This window comes from Hibiscus syriacus, unplaced genomic scaffold, assembly GCF_006381635.1.
Source record: "Hibiscus syriacus cultivar Baekdansim isolate YM2019G1 unplaced genomic scaffold, ASM638163v2 tig00110384_pilon, whole genome shotgun sequence".
Taxonomy (NCBI): Eukaryota; Viridiplantae; Streptophyta; class Magnoliopsida; order Malvales; family Malvaceae; genus Hibiscus; species Hibiscus syriacus.
In genome coordinates this window covers 7588213-7612541 of record NW_024062715.1, presented here as the reverse complement: position 1 = coordinate 7612541, position 24329 = coordinate 7588213, and the positions used below count along the sequence as shown (strand labels likewise).

At 33.7% G+C, this 24329-nt stretch overlaps 1 pseudogene; it reads left to right on the top strand.

Annotated features, from left to right (window-relative positions):
- The first annotated feature begins 4218 nt into the window (after positions 1-4218).
- LOC120122267 lies at positions 4219-23444 on the top strand (annotated as a pseudogene).
- Positions 23445-24329: the final 885 nt, after the last annotated feature.

Here is a 24329-nt window from a genome sequence, read left to right as displayed (position 1 = left end):
GCTTTTATATTATTCATAATGATAGAAACGGTTTGAAATCAAAGGAAATCCTAAAGAAATATGTAAGTGTGATTTAGTTTGTGTGTGTATATATTAAGAATATTCTAGGATAATATAAAAATAGTATATGTAGAAGTAGAAGTATTCATAAAAAAATCTAGATATTTGTAATATTTAATATTATATCTAAAATTATCTATTAGAAGAATATATATTTTTAAATTTAAATGATTAAGGTATTGACATGTGTCAATAATCCAATGGACATTAGAATATATAAACAAGGGTGAGCTTTACCATTGTATTAAGATTGAAAAGGTGAAAAAGAGTGTCAAAAGTGTGAGTTAAAGAAAAGAACTTAAAGGCATATGAGAGAAAAGTACTCGGGTAAGGGTGTAATATTGTAATTGTATTTTCTCTCAATAAAAGTGTTTTATTCTCTTAAGTTTCCAGGTTAATCCTTAGTTGTTTTATTTTCTTAGTGCACTTGTGTTTGTTTTATTATATGGCCTGCTCCATCGCATGATTAATATATGATCAGTTATACTGTCTGATTGATATACGGTCAGCTTGAATGATATATGGCCAGTCCTACCATCTAAGTATTATTGTGCACTAAAAATTTATAGAAGAAAAGGTTAACCAGCATCATAAAGTTTGTGTAGTATTAGTGGTATATCCTAGGTTCTTTATAGTGGGTGAGTTAGGCTCGTCGAAGTTTCCAATATTTGATATCAAAGCGGGCAGTTCGATACCATTTTTGGTGGAAGAAAGCTCTGGTAAGTGTTATATGCTTACATCGACTTGTAACACTCCAAATTTTGGGCTAGTAGTTTCGAGTTTACTCGAAAGACATGTGAATCCCGTTGATTTCGTAATTTAAGTCGTTGGGTTTAATTGGGTTCGATTTGGGGCCCAATTAATCATAAAAAAGGGATTTTTAAATATGATACAAATTGTGAATGACCAAAAGAGCAATTAGACCATTGTTAAATTTCAATGTTAATTTTGGTGTTTTATACCAAGTGTGGGCGTGGGTTTTGTCCCATTTCTCTCCATCTTCTTCATTTCTCTTCTTCTTTCCCTCTCTGAGTCTACATAACTTCTAATAAGTTCTTAGTGTTCCTACAACCATTTATGTTAAAAGAATCCTTTTCTTTCATGCTTGGCTAAAGAAAAGGTGGAAAATCATAAAATCTCCATAAATGAAATAGATCTTGTTAGCTAATACATTTTCATTCTTGTCTAATACCAACTTATTATACCTTGATTTCAAAACCCTAATTGTTTTGCTTTATTTTGTATATAATCAAATCTCCATCTTTGTAAATAAAGAATAACCACTCTCGTTCTCCATTATGGAATTGTACAGCTAAACCAAACAATAAAAAATTATTACACAAATGAATAAATTTACACCACTCACTAATATATTCAAAAATATTTTTAAAGATTAACACCTATATATTAATAATATAAAATTTTAAAGTGACACAATCAGTAAAATAAATAATTATCTAAAAATTCAGATTTAATGATGAACACTTACACACCCTTATTCCTTAGTGGATCTGTCACTATTCAAAATAGCATAACTTAATAAGGACTGGAAGGACAAGTACATTTTATCGATTGGTCAAGTTGTTCATCTTTGTTCTCTCATATTCTCTTAGATTATGAGTTCTAGAGCCATTAGAAGCATTCCTTTTTTTCCTAGAGTCTTACTTCCCCCTCCCTCTAGGTAGAATTCGAAATAGATTTAGGATTTATAAAAACTACTGAAATGACCTTAAGATTTTCATATTTTGTTGATAAGCTCTTTAATTTTTTTTTGAGTTTTTTTGAGTTGATTCCCTAAAAAATATATGTATTTTTTATTTCAACTTATTTTGTTAAAATATCATTAATGTAACATTGAAGTCATGTTTACCTAAACAAACATTTAACAGAACCACTACAGCAAAATAGGTTTTAGCGGTGTTTTTTAGTCATATAGCGGCATTTTTAAGCACCGCTAAAAACCCTTTTGGCACAAAAACAAACGCCGCTAAATGTTATGCTTTTTAGCAGCATTTTTTTACAAATGCCGCTAAAGGTTATGATCTTTAGGCGGCGTTTAAGAAAGCGCCGCTATTTATCTTTTCTTTAGTAGTGTTTGTTCCTAAAAATGTCGCTAAATGTTCTTAGATATAGTGACATTTGTGAATGTAAAACGCCGCTATTGACTAAATATATAGTGGCGTTTTCTATATAAGTGCCGCAAAAGATCTTGAACTTTAGTGGTGTTTTGTTTTACAAACGCTAGTATTGACAATGTATTTAGTGCATTTTATTATACAAGCGCCACTAATTAAAACTGATTTTTCAAATGTTGTTTTCTGCTCTTTTATTACCCAAATTTAAAATTTTAACATGTAGCATATAAACTTGAAATTCATAACAACAACCTTGAAATCCATAATAAAAAACTAAAGTTTACATTAAAGTGAAATATAATGTAGTTCAACATTTTTAACTAGAATAAACAAAGCATATATCCAAAATAACACCAAAGATCCAACACCACTCAATTCCTCATTATTTTTTTTATTCTTCCTCTTGAGAAGCTCGAACAATTCACAATTCATTTAATTTTCTCCTGGACATAATATATGTAATAAACAAACAACAATTTTAATGAAAATATTATTATTAATGAATATATTGAAAGTCAACATGTTAAAAATTTTAATATTATAAATTAATCAATTAAGATATAAAATCTTACTACATAAAATAACTAATACAACTATAGCTAAAACACTCCGGAACTAAAATTAAACTTTCATTAATAAATAGTTCAATGACACAATGAGGAAAGCAATGATCATTGCCAATCAATTATCCATGACCTAAATCTTTCGAACATTAAAGGCACTATTGGATCAAATAGAGAAAATAATGCTAAATAATAAAATCAAATACGGAGAAATGCAAGGAAGCAAATAGAAAAAAAAAACCAGAATATTCATAAACAAGTGAGAAATAAAATCACCATAGGAGTCTTAAACTTCTCAAGGAACTGAAGGGTAGCTCTTTTAGCAATTTCAAAGCCATGAACAAGAACACGTGGATGCATCCCTAAACCAAAGCTTTATCACCAAGCGTATAATTGATAAAGAGGAAAGGAAATATATGTATGAATATGTTTGTGTGTATGTACATGCAGAAATGTTATGTCAAAAATGTTGATTACAACTATGTGGATTTTGAAATTAAAATTTTCCTTGATCATTTTCAGTGGGCAATATCATGAGCTTGACCTAAAGAATCTTACTAAAGTCTTCTTAAATTTTCCTTACAAAGACAATATTACAGCCAGTAACATGATTGAAACAATTGCTTCAGTTATCCCAATGCCATCCAAACCCTTAAATCTAATACAGAAGTGCAGAGTTTAGCAGTTCTTTAACATGTATTCAAATCACTCAAACGAGTCCTAACCTTCATCAATGTAGCGCTCAGATTGCTTCATTAGCTCGCCAATGAAGAGCACAGTAGATGTAGTTCCATCGCTGCTAGTGTCATCTTGTGCAACAACTGTTCTTGCTATCATAATTGCAGTCGGGTTTTGAATTTGCTGAAACATTTTCCCAATCAAACAACTAAGTAAATTGTCACACCCTAAGTTAGGGGTTAAAATTCTCATGACTTTTGAAATAGCTTCCTAATTAAAAATGTTGGGTTCATAAGAAATATGGAGAATATTTAAGGACTTTATATGTAAATTTCCATTTCTTGGTTACTATGAAATTGAGAGATTTCTAGAATAAGTGAGATTGATATTGTTTATGAGTAAATTTGGAGTATGATTGACAAATATTATTACTATTATTTTATTAAAAATAATGAATGCCACACAATACATAGATATTTTCTTATTATGGGGTAGTTGGGTTTTAAAACCAATAATAGGGATGACGATGAGGAAATGGAAACACAAGTTCCATACTTATCCATGGAAGACTCCAAAGTCAAGGCACGTTTGGTTGTGCTTGCTGGTCACTTGGTAGCTCTTGATTGCTCCTCCACCAACCTGAATATCTGCTGCGTATCGGCTCAGGCCGCCTCTTGCTCTGTCGACGGTTCTTTAACCGTCGTCGACGAGCGAACCGGGAAGAAGTACAAGGTTCATGTCTCCTCGGAAGGCACCATCAAAGCTACCGATTTTAAAAGATAATGACAGGGAAAGATGACAATGGGATAATAAGCTTCGTCTTTGGGACTTGCTTTGCCAAACATAGAGCAACGAACAGTGAGTTGATTAAAAATAGTGGAAAGATTATTTTGATTACAAGTCTATGATCACTCAAACAAAAGATTCTCCTGTCTTCCTCATTTCTCATATATCTGGAAAGCTTAGGATTCAATGCAATGGTTACTTCACCACAAGCTTCTACTTCACCTAATCATGCTAAACGTTCAATTACCGCTGCTCCGACAACCTCACCTGGATATGAGCGCTACCTCGACCCTCCTGTATTTTTATCAACAATCTGGTCTGCTGCCATGCCTTTCCGAGCCTTTCATTCAACTCTTCAGCTACTGGCTTTCTCATCAGGTTCGTGTTTGCTCACATCCTCGCCGCCCCATTTTTCAAATGAATAAGTTGAGCTTCACCATCAACTTTCCAGTGCTATGGAGGAATCAATGATGTTGGAGTCACCATGTGTTTATTCTCAGTTCATAAGTACTGTTGTTGCAACTTAAATTCTGAAGTTGTTGGAGCAGTGATCAAACTTTTATAGCTCGAGGAACTTTAGCAATGGCCAACGAGAATGCTTGTAATGGTGATACCGATTTGCATGGGGCCAGCTCATCGAAAAGTCAAGAAGAACCAAAGAAAATATCTGGCGTGAGTGGAGAAAATAAATATTTGGAAAACAACAAAAGAAGTTAAGAAAATCAACTTTATTCCGTTATACAATCTATTTTCATTTTATGGTTTGAGAGATATTATGTGAATAATCATGGGCACCATAAGTGCCATCGGGAATGGTTTATGTATGCCCTTGTGACAATCCTGTTCGGTGATCTTGCTGACGCATATGGAGAAAAAAAAATTCGTTCACCAATCGCACCCAAATGACCGATGATGAAATGGTCATGCACTTCTTTCAGTTTGATGAAGCTGGAAAAGGAGGCATTTCTATTCGAGATTTACGTAGAGTAGCTATCGCACATGATTTTATGTGGACGGATAAGGAGTTGGTTGACACGATTTATTGCTTTGATAGCAAGAGTGATGAGAAGAAGATCTACGGGGTGGGAAGGTCGGGTTGCCAGCGAGGAACAACATAGCTCGTCTTGACTTCATTGGACGATCATCGGAGCTCGGATCGGTGACGAAGAGGGCGAGCCGAGTCTGATGGTGTACAGTGGATTTTGATGTTGAATCGAAATGCATTGTTTTTTTTGGGATACAATGGTGGTTGGACTGTTCGTGCAAGGACAAAACTAATAAATGAAATGAGTTTTGATCATAGCTTTGGTCTTTGGTTCATTACCACATACAACCAGAATTAATAATTGAGAGTGGTGCATGCAAGGGACACTCCACGTGGGTTATGTGGCAATGCCCCACACACCAATTACTTGCAAAATGGGGTTATGATTTCCCAAAAGGAAAATCATGTGGGTGGTGATTTAAAAAGAAAATATAGTGGAAAATCGCATCATGAGTGTATGGTAAGAACTTGGCCTTGTCTCATAGTTTCTTTTAGTTTTAGTTTATGGCTCAATAATGCAAATTAATTTAGTTCAGTCCCTAATTTTAGTGATGGTCTGGATCGAGAGGAAAATATTGGAAGTGGAATCAAAGATCGAGTGCGTTCGAATGGAATTTAAATGGTCGACCAGTATGGCACGAAAAATTGAGGTAATACTTTACTACCTCTTTATGCTTTATGGAACATGTTGATATTGGTAAATGCATGAATAAGATAATGTTGGTCACTTTTGTGGAGTTGAATAATTTATTCACTCGATATGAATGTGGTAGAAATTCTGTAACTGAATACGGATCGAATGACTAATATAAGAGATTGAGGAATTGTTAGATTAAATTATAAGTTTGTGATTAGTGATAAAGAAATCAGCCCTGTATCTGCAACTTATAATTTATTTCATCAAAGGTTAAATGTTAAAAGTACTTGGATGAGAAATTGTGAAAATAATCTGGTAGGGTAAAATTACGAAAATACCCTTATGTTGTAAGATGATAAGAATTGTCCCTGGAAGTTGGTTAATAACTCTGAAAAGATATATTGATATGGTAAAAACTATTGATGTGCATAAGAAATGCTAGTTTTGATTAGGAAATGCGGATAACCGGTTTTTAGTCTTATGAGGGTTTGTGAAGGATACTAGAAGTCTGTTAAGGGAATCATTTCAAGATCAGAGAGTGTTCAAGAAATCAATTAATCATAGGATCTCTAAATTATACTTATTTTCGTTAAGAGCTAATATCGAAATTTTCTGGTTAAGAAATTACGGAAATGCCCTTAAGAGGTAGAATAGTCTGAGTTGACTCTGAATGAGAAAATACTTAGAGGATTCGTACTTAACTCGATTAAGTACGGATTTAATTGTTAAGATCCCGACTTAGTACAAGAAAATTCTTGATATTCCGTTTGTAAAGTCTGAGAAGACACTTGACCTGAAAATATTCAAATAATGAGTAAATACTTGAAGAGTAATTTATCGGGGGTATTCTGCTATCAGAATTGTTCGAACGGACTGGAATAGATAATAAATTGGAATTAAATAATAAGATCGGATTGAGGAAAAAGATTGAAATACCGTGGATCTGTAAAATGACCAAAATACCCCTATAATAGAAATGACCCAAGAATATCACCAAGCTCAGGAATGATTGGATATCCTCGAGCTCTGAAATGAATGGAATAAAACTGAACACCAAAAATGACAAAATACCCTTATGGCCTATACTAAGTAAATGTCTTGGATTAATTAAGGAATCTAAGTAAGCATAGGTATTGGACTATCTTTAAAGGTAATGGAAAACAATTTAAGTGAGTAGATCAACCTTAAAGCTATGTCAATACCTGAATGACATAGATATTACTGGAACATGTGTTCGTCTTCTCAAGTTAGGCTCGATGATAAATTTTGGAAGTATTCAACTCAGCTCTAGATTGTATTCAGTACTAAGAATTGGACGTTTGTTCGACAATCAACCACGAAGACCAAATTGAATGGAATAGAAGTACAACATGTATCCGAAATTCAGGAACGTTTGAATTACTCTGGAAATCCTGAAGTAACTGGAATAGAGATGACTGCTAAATGAAATAGGTACTTCAATGACTGAGGATTTAGTAAGTGACTTGGATAAGTCTGGAAACTCTGATGAGTTTACGTAGTGTACAATTACAATGAGTTTGAACAAATTAATCAAGTACGTCAGCATTTCATGATATTGTGGAAGTGTGGAAATGAAATAAAGACATTGGAAGATCTATTCAACGATGATTCCGAAAATGGTCTATGGAAAAGAATTGTGGTATTAAAGAGTAAATACCCTGGAAGAACAATGAATTGACCAATCGACAGGCATTAGTTCTGGAAACTATTCATCTAAGAGTTGTCCGATAATTCGATCAATCGACATATAATATAAATGTCCTGAACCTTCATTTCTTCCTTATCAGCTCAAGTCACATTCTGAATAACTGATGATTCTGTCAGTTATTGAACTCTTTCAATAGTGATTCTGAATTCCGATATTCTATCGGTATACTAAAGATCTGTGTTCCCCTACTTGTTAAGATTATCCAATATCTTTGAATACTATCTGTAAATTCTGGTGTGTTCCATACTCACATGAATATTTTACCTGATTTTTGATTTGATTTCTGATCTGATACTTGACATGGATTCTGATCTGATATCTGACATGGATTCTGATCTGATACTTGACTTGGATTCTGATCTGTTACTTAACCTGATTTCTGAATGATACTTGACCTGATTTATGTTTTGATTTTTGATATATCCGTTTACGGACGGACATATTTTACTTGGGGGATAATGTTGGAGGAAGTATACCTGGAGGCTCCTCAGCTGTGTGCTCAGGGCCTTATTTACCGGTTCCTCGGCTGTGTGCTCAGGGCCTACTGGACTTGATGGTGGGTGTATGGTTCTGGGGAACCTACACAACTTGGACTTGTTGGATGGGGGTATATATATATATATATATATATATATATATATATATATATATGTTTTTTTTAAAAAGATCTGAAAAGTTACATGATTTTTGGGAACACACTAGAAAACCTATTCTGATCTCCTGAACCTAGACATCCGAAATATTTCTATCTGAAATGAATATTATCTGTCACTACTTGCGATATCAATGAACCTCAGCTCAGCCAAAGAAATCTGTAAATATCGGAATCAATAAGGAAAAATACGTTTATCTGTATCTGCATGTTCATCAGCATCATCTGGTAGTTCTGTATTACTGAGCTTTCCAAAGCTCACTCTATTACTCACATTTTCAGGTTAAAAGAATTGTACCAGTGCATCTATTGACTTCAGTAAGGGAGTTCGTACGGCGTTGTTGCAAAGTATGGTACATGTGATTAGGGGGCATGTAATTGTATTTTGATTTATATACGAGTTTGGAAATCTGTTTTATTTTTAAATAGTGAAAACTGATTTTATAAGTTTACATGATCTGATAAAAAGTTTTAAATTTTCCGCTATTTTTACAGTGGGTCGCTTCGGTGGCCCTAATGTGACTTCCCGGATCGGATCGGGCTACCCCCATCGGTCTGGGGGTTACATAAATCGCACGAAATCAACCATTTCCGTTCTCAAACATGAAAAATCCACATCTTCCCTAACTATTTAACATTCTTCCACTAATTGCAAAAGAAGCATTCAAATCTGGTTAAGAAAACGAAACCTCTTCCTATCAAACAAATAACAAGGCAAAAAGAGAGAGAAACAACTAAAAATTTTGCAGAAAAAAAAAGGAGAAAGGAAAGAACCATTTCTTTCAATGAGTGTTTCCATCTTTAGTGAGCTTGATATCGCCAACTCCACCAACAAGCATTTTGATGGTGCCTTTGGGACCCAGATTCGTTTTGAGAACATCTTGCAACCACTTGGCGGCGTTGATGTTCATGTGCAGCGCCACCGATTTGTTGTTCGGCATTAGGGTTCAACACTCGAAGCGACATCTTCGGTTAGCCCTTTCTTTTTCAAATAACAAAGTTGGAAGCAAAATGGTGGAGAGAGCGAGTGTTTCTGAAAATGAAGAATAGAAGATGAAAAAGGTCTAGGGGTTTTAGGAGATAAAAACTCAAACTTTGCGGCGTTTTCAATTTCAAACGCCACTAATATGTTGCCAATTTCTGCGTTTTATCGAAAACACTACTAAACGTAACTCTATTGCGGCATTTGTAAGTACAAACGCCACTAATGCACGTTATAATTACGGCATTTATTTTGAAAAGCTACTAAAGAACGTCATATTTATAGCAGCGTTTGTCAAAAAACGCCACTAAAGTACTAGGCTTTAGCGGCGTTTGTCTAAAACGCCAACCTATTGTGGCATTTGTTTAGAAACGCCACTAAATAACTATTCTGTGGTGGCGTTTGTTTAGAAATGCCACTAAAGTAAGATTCTCTGGCGGCTTTTGTTTAAAAATGTCACTAAAGTACTATCTGTAGCGGCGTTTACTTTGAAAACGCCGCGACAAATACCGCTATATACCTATTTTCACTACAGCAAAATTGTTCTACAGCGGCGTTTTTAGTGGCGTTTTTGGAGTAAACGCCACTAATTTTAAACATATAGCGGCGTTTACATAGCAAACGCCACAAAATGGTAACTTTAGCGGCGTTTTTATAAAAACGCCGCAATAGGTTCATCTATAACGGCGTTTTTTCAACAAACACCGCAACAGAGTAGTACTTTAGTGGCGTTTTTATACAAACACCACAACAGAGTAGTACTTTAGCGGCGTTTGTATAAAAACGCCGCTAAAGGCTCGTACTTTAGTGGCGTTTTTATACAAACGCCGCTATAGACTTGTAATTTTGTGGCGTTTGTTTTTACAAACGCTGCTATACACTTGTACTTTAGTGGCGTTTTTAAACAAATGCCGCTATACGCTTGTACTTTAGTGTCGTTTATATACTTACGCCGCTATAGACTCGTACTTTAGTGGTGTTTGTATTTACAAACGCCGCAAGTTTACAATTTTTAAATCACGCGCCCTTTAACCCTTTTTCATTTTTCCCCCTCACGCATTTTTCAATCCCGCCGTTTACCTAAACCTATCTGCTTCACTACCAAACCCCAAACCCATCTATTTCACTTTCGTTTTTACGCTATCTCTGATTTTGATTCCCTTATCCAGATTTTTAGAAGAACTCATCGCTGGAATTGAAGAGCGAGGAATCCGAAGTTGAACTACCGAGATCCAAATGATGGATCTGAACCTGAATCTACAAGAAACAGACTAATCGCTGGAAGAGATTAGCTCTTCTTCGTCGGAGCCAGTTGATGCGGTTATCTTCGTTAGGATTTCTTTGGTACTGGGAATTGCTTGCATACATCTTCTTCGCGGTACCAGAGTCTCGTACACTATTGCTTTGCTTATCATTGGCCTTGGTCCCGGCTCTCTCGGTTTGCCTCTTCCTCTCTTTACCGATTCATCTTCTTCTCCACTTCCTCCTTCTTCTTATTATTATCATAAGGAAAAATTTAAATTATCAGCGTAGGAGAAGTAGAATTATCCACTGAACTTTGATGGGGTTTGACTTTCACTTTTATTGTTTCTATTTACCCATATATCAGAATTTGTTGATTTCATTGTTTTATACTAACTTCATTTGATTTTTAATCCATTTGCTTCTAAAATAGATTAACTTGACTCATCTAAGTTCAATAGTGTATGTCACCAGATCTAATCTGGATTTTAATTTTTTATTTTGCCATAAAATAGTAGTACTAATTTACTGGGGTTTTCCTTTTATCTGCTTTTCTCTTTTAATATTGTTTCAGTGCTTGATTTTCTTATCCAAATAAAAATACTGATAAGTTCATCTTTGATGCTCCGGAGTTTCCTTTTTAACTCAATGAGTTCAAGAGTTTGCCCATTTCTATTTTCAGTTAGGTTATTATTATTATTATAGAATAAAAATAAAAACTTCACGAAAAATAAATTTTCCCCACAAGCGAAACTGATATCTTTTTTTCATTAATTTTTGAGAAATTGTATTTACATATCACAAGTAAAGTGTATTTAGAAAAGACCAAAGCTAGTCCTTAGCTTTGCTTGTGAAAGTTCAAAAAAAACTACACTGCGAGTATATAGAAAATGAATTCATTCTTAATGGTTTAGTTATTTCGAACGAAATTCATTTGCTGGAGTTTAAAACTCTGTAAGATAAATTTGAACACTTATATTGATCAATAAGTGAGTATCAAAATTTAGTCATGCTAGACTGTTGCAAGTTTGTTTCTTTTATTTCCTGTTCTTTAGAACATGGTCTTTTACGATTTCTTCTGCTTGTCTCTAGAAGTTATTTACTCATTGTCAATGCGGTTGATCCATGCTTTGCAGAATATGGTACAAGTCATAAATTACGGGTATTACTTCTGATTTGTAGGGAACAACATTGATCCTGACCTTCTATTAGCTATTTTTCTACATGCTTTACTTTTCGAGAGTGCATTTTATATGGAAGTGCACCAGATAAAGGTCTGTTTTTGCTTCCTTGGCTTATAAGTGCATAAGAATATCACTTTCACAGTTTTACTTAAAAAGATGCTTCTAAATACCAGAGGTTTGAGTTCTTTCATTCAAAACCCTTCAATCTCATTAAAGTGTTAGTCTATATTCTTTCTTTCTTTTGTTTTCTTCCCCTTGTCTGCATGCTTGACCTATTTTAGATTATTGGTAACTACTTGTAGTTTTTGGCTTTTAGCTATTTTCAATGGTTTTTCTTCGTAGTTGGACTCAACATCTTTGTTTGATTTCTCATTTCCCAATCAAAGGAAATATTACCAAAGATTTTCCTTTTCACCTCAATTGCCGTATGTTTGAAACATCATTCTATCCATTAAGTTATGACTTTGAACCTTATCATTTAAAAAACTGTGGCTAATGTGTCAACAGAGGTGTATGGCACAAATGCTTCTGCTTGCTGGTCATGGAGTTCTTATTTCGGCCTTCTGTCTTGGATCTGCTTTGAAGGTATCCCACCTTTCGTGCTTAGAAATTTGATATTATAATTGTGTAATTACAATATTATATTCTCATTACAGCTTACTTTTTTATATGAGTGGAACTGGAACATCACTGTTGCTTGGGGGGACTTCTTAGTGCCACTGATCTTGTTGTTGTTCTGGTCAAAGTCTCACTTGGAGCGTAAGTATCCTTCATTTTCAACAATTATTGAATTTAGTTGGGATGTCATTATTGAATTTTTCGGTTTCAGTGTGGGCAGCGGTGGGCGTAGTCCAGAAGGTTGCAAGAGATCATCCTTCGCTTATGCTTTCCATTAAGAAATGTCCAATAACTTTGAAAATGGTTGCAGACAAAGAAAAATGGGAGGAGTTGCAGAAGTTGAATCTCCAAGAAAATTTGGAATGCCTTAGGTCAGGAATCCAGCCAAGTGACATTTGTAGCTTATATTATATGCATACTAAATTATTTTTCTTTCCATATGTGGACTTGAACTCAATATTTTCGAAGTAATGAAAATCAAAGCTACATTACATTTAATTTTAATGTTTATAAATTTTAATTTATTTTTTTGTTAAAATTTATGATTGTTGTTATTTATATAAAGTTACATGATATTAAATTTAGGTGTTGTATAGAAAAAATGAAATATGCAAAATATCAATTAATCTTGGCTAAGAATGGTAATTAGCGGCGTTTGTACCCAAAAACGCCGCTATAGATCTGACCTTTCGCGGCGTTTGTGTCCAAAAATGCCGCTATAGATCTGACCTTTTTGCGGCGTTTGTATCCAAAAGCGCCGCAAATAATCTAACCTTTTGCGGCGTTTGTTCCAAAAACGCCGCTATAGATCTGACTTTTTACGACGTTTGTGTCCAATAATACCGCTATAGATCTCGACCTTTTGCGACGTTTGTTCCAAAAACGCCACTATAAATCTCGACATTTTGCGGCGTTTGTTCCAAAAACGCCGCTATATATCTCGACCTTTTGCGGCGTTTGTTATAAAAACGCCGCTATAGATATCGACCTTTTGCGGCGTTTGTTCCAAAAACGCTGTTATAGATATTGACCTATGGCGGCGTTTTTTGTTCTCAAACGCCGCTAACTTTAGCGGCGCTATTTTTAGTGGCGCTTCTTGTGGCGTTTTTCCAATTGCCGCAAGCACTTTTAGCGGTGCTTAAAAACGCCGCTATAGGACTAAAAACGCCGCTAAAACTCTATTTTGTTGTAGTGTTTGTTGTAGTGAACATATAAAACTCTTGACATAAAATTAGTTCAGAGTTGAAGAAGTTAAAATAAAATCACTCTAACTTGAAAAATTTTATCATAATGTCACTTAAAATTAACTACTCTTTATTTAAAAGAAAATTACCCACGTTTAGTTACACTAATATTAATGCATAGTTTAAAAAATAATTAAAAAGGTTTTACATCAAGTTCTACTTAAAATGGAAAAATTAAGCTATGTATTTTTTATGGAATTTATTTAAAAATATCATCAAATAAAAATAAAAATAACTTATTAATTTATGTAGTTTTTTCTTCCAATTACTTGAAAATATATCTCCATGATATTTATCAGCAGATTACACAACCCAGATACAAACTGACCGAGATATAAAGCAACTAAGCAACAGAGAGAGCATCTGTGAACATGTCATTAACATAATTTAGCTAACCATATTATATAATTTGGAACAAATAAAAACAAAAACACAATTCATAATTTCATAGTTAAGCAAGAAGTAAAAGAACATACCTAAACTCTTTGGAGATTCCTTGAACAGATCAGTCGCATTGATTTCTTAAAAATCTGGAGATGAGAAAGGACCGTAAATCGCTTTGTTTATCAAATAATTATTGATCAGTTCTTCGTCTGTAGGCATGAACTTAAACCCTAGCGGGATTTCACCTCCATACATTTTTGTTCGGTCTTGACCTTTATAATCCATTAAACCAACAAATACTCCCTTTCTCCGTGACTTTTGTTTTGATTTATAGTTTTGATTTCATTTTGTTTTTGGTAATTTGGCCTCTAATTTGATTCATCACTTTAACTTTAATTTATAGGGTAAAATATAGGTTTAGTACCTCAAGTATCATTTTTGTTCTGTTTTGGTTGTCCAACTATTACTTTTAAAAAAAATTATACCCAACGTTACGTTTTGATTCCATTTTAATCACCGGCCTTTAAAAATCAACAAAAATGTTGACATGTGATTTTTTTTTTAAAAAAATCATGTTAACATGACAATGATGATACATCAACATCACCATCACTTTTTTAATTGTAGATGGTAAAAATGAAACCAAAACGTAACATTATATACGATTTTGAAACAAAAATATTTACTTGACTAAACTGAACAAAAATGATAGTTGTAGTACTAAATGTGTAGTTTGCCCTAATTTATAATCCAGCCTCTGATTATTTGATTAGAAGTAAAATGGGAGTGCGAATAAGATAGATGTAGACAATTTCCCCATTTCGGTATGAAGTGAATATTCGAGGATGAATTTTCTTAAGGGTTGAGATTTATAACATCCCAAAAAATGGGGCTAGTGACCAAAGTGCAAGATTTTAAAACTTTGTGTCTAATTTTGGAAAAATTGAAAAGTTTAGGGATTTAATTGGAAATGATGTGAGTGGGATTGATGAGTAAAGATGGAAAGATAGAAGGGCATAATGGTCATTATATAAGAAAATGAATTAAAAATATCCTAATTGGACTATATATATGTGGGAATAGGAAAGAAACAAGTATCTGGAAATATTTTCTCTTCTTCTTCCTTTAGTTAAACCGTGAGCTCATTTCAAAGGTGAGTTTCTTATAAGTTGATTGTAACTTTAATTTTAAGTTTGGCTTTTGGTCTTTGGGTGTTATATAAGCTTAAGGAAAACTTAAAGTAGTTTAAAACTCAAAGATGGATAAGTTATGAAAGATTGAATATAAAGAGTTTTTAAGTGAATTGTTGAAAGAGAGTTTGTAAATGAATTCAGAAGTCATATTTGACTTGTCATCAGTTAGAATAAGAGGTTAAAGAGGTTGAATAACAAAGCTGAATGATTGGTAAGATTTTTAGTTTCAAGTGTTCTATGAGGATTTTGGATGTTTAAGTGATATAAGTTAGTTTTAATAAGTATATTTGAGTTTAATGAATTGAAAGGAGTTAGTAGAGTGGAAGTCAAGTAAGTTTTGGAAATATTTCGGATTAAATAAATAAGTTATGGGCATGGGGTATCGGTATTGTTCACCCAGTACCGATACATCAAAGCAAAGTGAGTTTGATTTGAGCTTGGGTATCAATACTGAAGGAATAGTATCGATACCATATGATAAAATCCGATGAAATCTTTAAAAAGTATCGATATTTAAGGGAGTAGTATCGGTACTGGTCAAGGAAGGTATCGATACCAACGGTCTAGTATCGATACCATTGCAAGTTATAATTCAGAATGTCCAAATGGTATTGGTACCAATAGAGGGTATCGATATCATAGAAGAGTAGTATTGGTAATGTAGTGGAGTACCATACTATTGAGCCTAAATGTTAAGTTAAGTGTTTCTTTCAGCTTAAGTTATATTGATTGTTTATAAGTAATTCGAACTTTGATATTCATAAAAGTCGTATATTTGTGTAGATATCGATCAAAGGCAGTCCAAGACGATTTGAAGCTATAAGAGTGTACAAGAGTCATAAGTGTTATTGTGACTAGTGAGGCCCAAGTAAGTGCATATGATTATAGTATATGATTGTATGGAAATTAGACTTGCAATGAGTCTATTTTTTATGTTTTGATTTATGAATGCATGAATATAAGTATGGTTGGTAGCTGTTAGTATGTGAATATGTATTGTATATGTTCTTTGCTATGTGGTATGATTTATGTAATGATGCGACTCTATGATATAAGTTACATGATCTGAACATGTAAATAACAATGACTTATGTAATAATAAGAGAAAGTGATATAAACTATGTGGAATAAATATAAATGATTATATGGACATGTAATAGTTATATAATGAGGATCTATGTTCTATATGTCTATGAGAGATAGAAGAAAAAGATGTAAGCCTGCGATATGAATTACGTAGCTATGTATTATCAACTTAAGTAATTATGTGAACATGTGATATGTGAATGAATCCTATGAAATTCTAAGTTTAGTGAACTATATGACATATGTATATTGTATATAAGATTTAGGTGAATATATAATAACAAGGTATAAGTATATGAATTAGATCTTTGTGAACTGATATAATGGACTTATGTGATTAAATGAAGACTGAGATAAGTTAAGTAGCATTGATATATAATATAATAATAATAATAATACATAATATAATAATATAATAATATCATATATAATAAAATAATAATAATAATATAATAATAATAACTAATAATAATATAATAATATGAGCGATATAAGCTAGGAGATACTGACATAAGTGATTATACTAACATGTAATATTAGTTGTATGGGTAAGTATATATGAACCATATAGAATACATGTCTAGTAACAAACTATGTGAAGCTGAACTAAGTGAATATATGAAACTAGTATAAAATTTATATGATATAAATGATTATGTAATCTGTGAGATAAGCTATATTGTATTGATATACGAAACTATTAAATATGTGTAAGAGTACCTGCTTAATTATATGGGTTGATATGTGAACTAAGAGATAAAGGATAAGTATATGATATAAGTTGTGATTACATGTATATGTTAATACACCTTGCTTGCATTACATGTTATGTGACATGAAGTTATGTTATGTTAAGACAATGATCTAAGTGACCATATAAAATGTTACATGAACTATGTGATAAAAGTTGAGATTATATGCTTATGTGACAAAGTTATATGATATGATATAAGTGATTATTCACATGTGATAGATGCTATGAGATATGACCCATGTGAATACATGTGAAATGATATAAGTTATGTGATGATTGTGTGACTAGTGATTATATGACAAATATAAATGATATGCCATGTTATGTGATATGAGAGCTAGGGTATAGTTGGCATGCCAAGAGTCGAGGGTTCTATGTGGTCCTTCGGGACTAGGGGTATAGTTGGCATGCCAGAGTCGAGGGTTCTATGTGGTCCTTCGGGACTATATGTGATCCTTTTGGAACATATAGCGGTCCTTCGAGACATATTTGATCATCTGGAACATATATGTGTCCTTAGGGACAATTCTATATGGTCATTCGAGACAATTTTTATATGGCACTCAGTGCAAATTATACGAGCTGTGGTGACAACATTTATGCACCCTCAATGCACTCACATACCTTAAGTTCTCAGAAGTGTACATGGGCTAGAAATGTGAAATTTGAGTTTTCAACTACTTATAGAGTAACGTTTTGAAAAGGCAATGTGATATCTCATACTCGTATTCGGGTCGGGTACGGGTTGGGGGTGTTACAAAACCTGTTAACTCGTTGACCTAATCGTTGACCGTTGACCAGGCCATTGACTTTGACCTTGACCATTGACCTGTTGATCGTTGACTTTGATCAAAAAGTCAAAATTTTCGAAAACTCCTATTTTTATGTTTTTCGATGCCCTGAGCCAGAATCCACATTATGTTTCACCAAATTCAAATCCGGTAAGCTATATTTTGATATTTTATCTCCCGATTCAATATAAAGTTTCATGTTTAATTTATGTTTCTGACGTAATCTGTTTTGCTATGTATCCGAGACTTTTGGGGACGTCGAATTTATGTTAAAGGGAGACCAAATGGAGTTTAATTGGTCGATTGGTGTGGCTAAAAAATCGAGGTAATAATTTACTACCTTTTGAATGCTTTATCATACTCGTTGATAATTGATAATTCCATGAATGAAAATGATGGTCTCGTGCTTATTGAGGATTTCTAAAACTAATACTGAATTCGGTATAAAGGCGGTAAATTGAATAAGACTAGATGGACTCGTGTACGAAACTGGAAGATTAACAGGAAATAATTTCAAGTTCAGTGGTTAATTGGTAATTCAAGTAACCTAAGAATCTACAAAATCTGATTTCTTTTGTAAAATGGTTAAATACCGAAAATACTTGGAAAATAAATTATGAAAATACTCTTGTTAAGTAAAATTACAAAAATACCCTTATGATGTAAAAAGACGAGAATTGTGCCCAAAGTGGGAAATAACCCTGGAAAGAATACTTAGGGGGTGTTTGGATTGGGGAATGTGGGATTCCCATGGGAATGGAATCCACATTCCCCCGTTTGGTTAGCCCGTGAATCCTATTCCCGGTAATGTAAGATTACCAATAGTGGATTTTTTGGGGTATATTACCGGGAATGTCATTACCTCCCTTTCCTTAGGTATTGTTGGATTACCGGTGTTTTGGACTAAAATGCCCTTAAATTTTTATTTTTTTTTCAAAAAATATATTTATTCTGTCATCGAATAATAAAAATTTTACGAATGTTAAATTACAAATTTATCCTTAAATTATTTTAGATTTACAAAAAAAAAATCTATAATTAAAATTTTATATAAAGTTCAAGGGTTTAAATAAAATTTTTACCCTTTCATTAACTTTTTTTTATTTTAATTTTGTAAAAAATATAAATATTATGAATTTAATTTTTTTAAAGAAATATATAAATATTTTCCAACTTGTAATATTACACAAATATATAATTAGGACAATTTGGTCAAATATACATTCCAATAATCTTTTATTCCTTTAACCAAACACGGTAATCTTACATTCCTGCTAAGCCAACCAAACACAAAATACAACATTCCCAGTAATGCTATTCCTTGGTAATCTTACATTCCCACTGGTAATCTTATATTCCGTGAACCAAACGCACCCAGTTATGTTCCTAAGCAAACGCCTGAAGACTAAACCAAATATGGTATCAGTTACGTCTGAATGGTTCAAAATGGTTGAATTATATGATAAGACTGAATCGAAAGAGAATGACTAGAATAACCCCGAGTACTGAAATGAACCAAATACCCTAATGATTTGGTTTGAGGAAATGTTTGTGGACAAGTTTTAAAAGTACAGTGAAGCATTAAATATTTTAACGACCCCTAAAGGTTATGGAGACGACCCCGTTGCAATACATAAATAAAACAAATACCATTGAAATACGCACAGTTCCTCAAGATCCGTTCAACGATGGTTCTGAAGATGATAGGTTCAACTAGTGTTGTTAGTATTAAAGTGTGAATACTCTTGAAGTGTATCGATTCGAGTGGTTGACAGGTATCGTAGTGCTGGGATTTGTTTAGCTCAAGTTGACCCGATATCTTGATAAATCGATGTAAATCTTGAATACCGTAAATCATTGTTTCACCCTTTGGATTAAGTTGCTAAGAATCCACTATAAATCAAAGTGTCCGAAATACCCCTAATGGCCTAAATAATGGAATTGCTCTGGTTATATATGAAATCTTAATTTATTTTGATGTAAAGGTTCCTAAACACCTTTCTGATGCACTTGAAATCCTAAATGGTCTTGAAGCATTGATTCATGAATGTTTGATTAGATCTGCTAGTAATCGAACTCTTTTTAATGGTGACCTCGATTCTAAAATCCGATCAATTTTGCGTGTGTTCATATTTTCTATTCCTGATAATTTCAAACTCCTTCGAAAAATATTTGGATCCACTAGTGTGTTCCCTATTGAAAAAATGTTTCTCTGATTTATTAAAGTATGATTTCTGATATTATTGTCTGCTATCTGATTTGTTTTATTAGGGTACTGTCTGGGTAGGTGTTTGGAGACTCTGAGGTTCAGCTAGTTGGTAAATCCTTTTTGTTCTGATCATTCATATTAGACTCCTATATCATATGGGTCTAGGGTAAGTTCTTATGGACACCTGTTCTGGGGTACTGCATTTGGTGTACGATTGGAGGGAAACTCTGTATTTTAAGTAAAAACCCAACTTCTAATTTCTGTTTTCTGTTATTACTGGTTTTATCTGAAACTGTTTTATTGGGGTATTGATTGGGTAGGATTCAGGAGTCTCTGAGGTTCAGTTAGCTGGTAAATCCTTTATGTTATGATCATTCATATTGGACTCATAGATCCTACGGGTTTAGGATAAGTCCTTATGGATGATGTATTGGGAATTTTCACACGGGGTATTCGGATGGAGGGTACTACAGTTATTTTAAAAAACATGTTTTACTGAAATAAATTACTATTGTTTATAAACTATGATTTCATTTTATTTTGCTTTTGAGGGAACACACTAGACGTCTGTTTCAATCTCTGAACCTGGTATTCTGAATGTTTCCTATGAGCTATAAGCTACTTGTCTGTTACCTAAAGAAATATCAATGAAACCTCAGCTCATCACGAAAACATGTAGATGCCTGAACTAATACGAGAAAATTTATGCTTGTCATTTATCTGCATGTCCTTCAACATCATTTGGTAGTTCTCTATTACTGAGCTTTCTAAAGCTCACTCTTTTACTCATCATTTCATGTTAAAAGATCGATCCAGTGCAGCTATCGACTTCAGTAATTAGAGTTCCTTCGGCTTTGCTTGCAGAGTACGGTACAAGTGTAATTAGGAGGCATGTAGATCATATTTAATTTTTATACTGAGTCTAGAACTTGTATGATTTTAATTCTTTCTGTCATATATGAATGGTTTTCTGAACTTGTATTTTATTTATAATTATTTATGATTTTACATATTTTAACAAAAAAAATTAATTTCTCTTGGATTTTTTCTGTGGGTCGCTTCAGATAGTTTCATTCACCGTTGTAACATATGTGGTGCAGTGGCTCATTTGAGCTGCTCTTCACGTGCACAGAAGGATTGTAAGTGTGTGTGTCTATGATTGGGTTTGAGCATGTGATGCACCAGTGGGCAGTTCGATGGACAGAGCTTACCGATCAACCTGATGAAGCATCATTATGTAGTTATTGTGAAGAGACATGCAGCGGGTCTTTCCTTGGTGGTTCTCCTATATGGTGTTGCTTGTGGTGCCAACGACTCCTGCATGTGGACTGTCACAGTACAATGTCTAATAAAACTGATAAAATTTGTGATTTAGGACCATTCAGAAGGTTGGTTCTCTCACCTCTTTATGTTAAGAAATTGAGCCCCAGTTCTGGATTTCTGAGCTCAATCACACTTGGTGCAAATGAGTTAGCTTCTTCGGTACGGGAAACCATTAGGAATCAGAGCAAGAAACACAAGCATAATAATAAAACCATTGTTGATACATGTAGTAATGGTAGTGTTTGTGACATGTCGACGAGGGCACTGCTGATACCCACAAAGTGTAAATGGTTCTCATGCAATAGAGAAAAACTGCAATGATATGAAAATAGAGTCAAAGCCTCGTATCAAAAGAAGTGGATCAATTAATACGAAGGATGAGTCTCAAGTAATAAGGATGAAACAAAGATATGAGCTGACCGATTTACCACCAGATGCGAGTCCATTACTGGTTTTCATCAATAAGAAGAGTGGTGCCCGGCGTGGAGATTCCCTCAGGCAGCGCTTGAACCTTCTGTTGAATCCTGTTCAGGTTTGATTAACTATCCATGATTTTTTTTTAAAACTAATGTGCTAGTGTGTATTTTCATTTATTTATTGGTGGTGAGGGTGGGGTAGCTGTGTAGGAGAGGAACTATGGGCTAAAATGAATTTAAACTCCCACTTCTCTGATGAGATAATTTACTTGCTTTTCGAGAAGTAAATTAACACCCCAACAGATGATAAGGATTGTGCTAGCTAAACTTGATAAAATTTAGCATTTAATACCATATTAATGACAATAGTTAAATTTTAGAATCATTCATCTGTTTCCGGCTATTTGCTCATTACAAATGACTGGTAGACTCACTTGAATTTGAAGAGTAACCAACATAACCTCTTAAGGTCGTGAGAGTTTTCTGAATTCTTGGTTTGCCATTTCATACTAGAGTTAATAGAAAAGTGAGATAGAAAAAACTGTAATTGCACACACGGTTACATGCCAGGATTGACTTCCCTCAAATTCTTGGAAGATGATGCCAAATGCACGTATTTTTCTTGGGTTTCTTAATGAATTGATAACCTTATAAATTATAATTATACTGCAACTGCTGTTACCGCTACATGGAATGCCTTTCTTTTTAATAATGTTCTAGCTTATCTGATTTTAGGTTTGGTTCTTGACTTTCATAGTTGTCAATATGTTTTCTGATTTTGTGTTTTGAAGGGTTTTCTCTTTAAAATTGGTCTGAACTTCTTGTTGTTTCTGTTTTCATGTTTTTGACTTGTTTTGCAGCTTGATGTTTTTGTTTGTGTATTCTCCTTAAAATTGGTCACAGCCATTCGTTGGTTTATCATTTTCATGTTTTTGAGGGTTTTGTCCATTCAGGTTTTTGAATGGAGTTCAACACAGGGACCAGAGATGGGTCTCTCTTTATTCAGAAAGGTTCCTCATTTTAGGATACTTGTATGTGGTGGGGATGGTACTGTTGGTTGGGTTCTTTATGCAATAGACAAGCAAAATTATGTTTCACCACCTCCAGTTGCAATTCTCCCTGCTGGAATTGGAAATGATATGGCAAGGATACTGTCATGGGCAGGTGGTTTGGGATTAGTGGAAAGACAAGGGGGCTCTGCAGAGTCTTACAGGACATAGAGCATGCTGCACTGACAATTCTTGACCGCTGGAAAGTAGCTATTTTGAACCAACAGGGGAAGCCACTTCAGTCTCCAAAATTTATGAACAATTATCTAGGTATGCAGACTAGTTCTTTTTAGTCGTCTAGAATCTGATTAAGTTCAACGTCTAGATTGTCATGTTGATGTTTGACCCAATAGAGGGTTTGTGGTTTGCTTGATTTGGATTTGGTTGCATGTTGCATTATGTCTATAAATATCTTTCAATTATATTTTGTAAATATATGTCTATGATATCCTGAAACTGAGAAAATCATTCAGATTGGTCACTTGGTATTTTAGCTGGCCGACTGGTAGATTTATCTTGTTTCATTTTCTTGGTTAGACCAGTGTAGTAGTATTTTCAATGTCTTCCCCTGTTCACTTACTATAACTTGTTAGTCTCCTCATGCTTTATGATTTTCTCACAGGGATTGGTTGTGATGCGAAGGTCGCGTTGGACATTCACAACTTGCGAGAGGAGAATCTTTGAGAAGTTGTATAATCAGATTGTTATCATCTTCTTGCAATGTGCTTATCAAATGCTATGCAAAATAAATGTGATAATTTATGGACTAATTATGTAGTTTGTGCAATTGAAAAATGTTTTTAAATTTCAGCCTACCTGATTATGATAGCTCGAACTTTCTGATCTTTTCCCTTTACATATTTATAGATACACGATTTTAGAAATGTAAATATAATAATCCAATTGTATCGGTTGGAAATGTATATCTGCCCCTTAGAGCAAACACTTGCTCTTTGCATGTTACTACAATCTAAATAATGCAGAGATCTTATATTAACTGGTGAAACACAAGTCTTTGCGTACTTTATATGCAGATTTCCATCTCATTACATATTATCAACATAGCACAAGTGTGAACCAGGGAGGCTGTAATAACATATAGCTTTGAAGTACATACAAACGGAAAATTGAAGATCTAAATGAATTGGATATTTTGGACTGTGTTTTCTTTGTAGTAACTTTTGCATGCCTGATAATCTGGTCTTATTCGTTATACAATTCCATATTGCTGACTTTGCCTCAATATACCTGCAGTTTATGAATAAAGTGCTTTATGCAAGAGAAGGTGCTAAGAGTATAATGGATAGGACGTTTGCAGACTTTCCCTGGCAAGTTAGAGTAGAGGTGGATGGTGTTGAAATAGAGGTTCCTGAGGTATGGATGCTAGCTTTTATTTAGACATATTGCTGATCTATTTTAATTTATGAATGGGGAAGAATTTGGATAATTATAGATTTTGTATATTATACTTAAAATGTGTGATAAAAATAATACAAGCAGGGACGAAGCTGTCCTCTGTTTCAAGGGCTGCTGCCTCTTGAGCTGGTATCTTAATTTCGTCCCTAAATA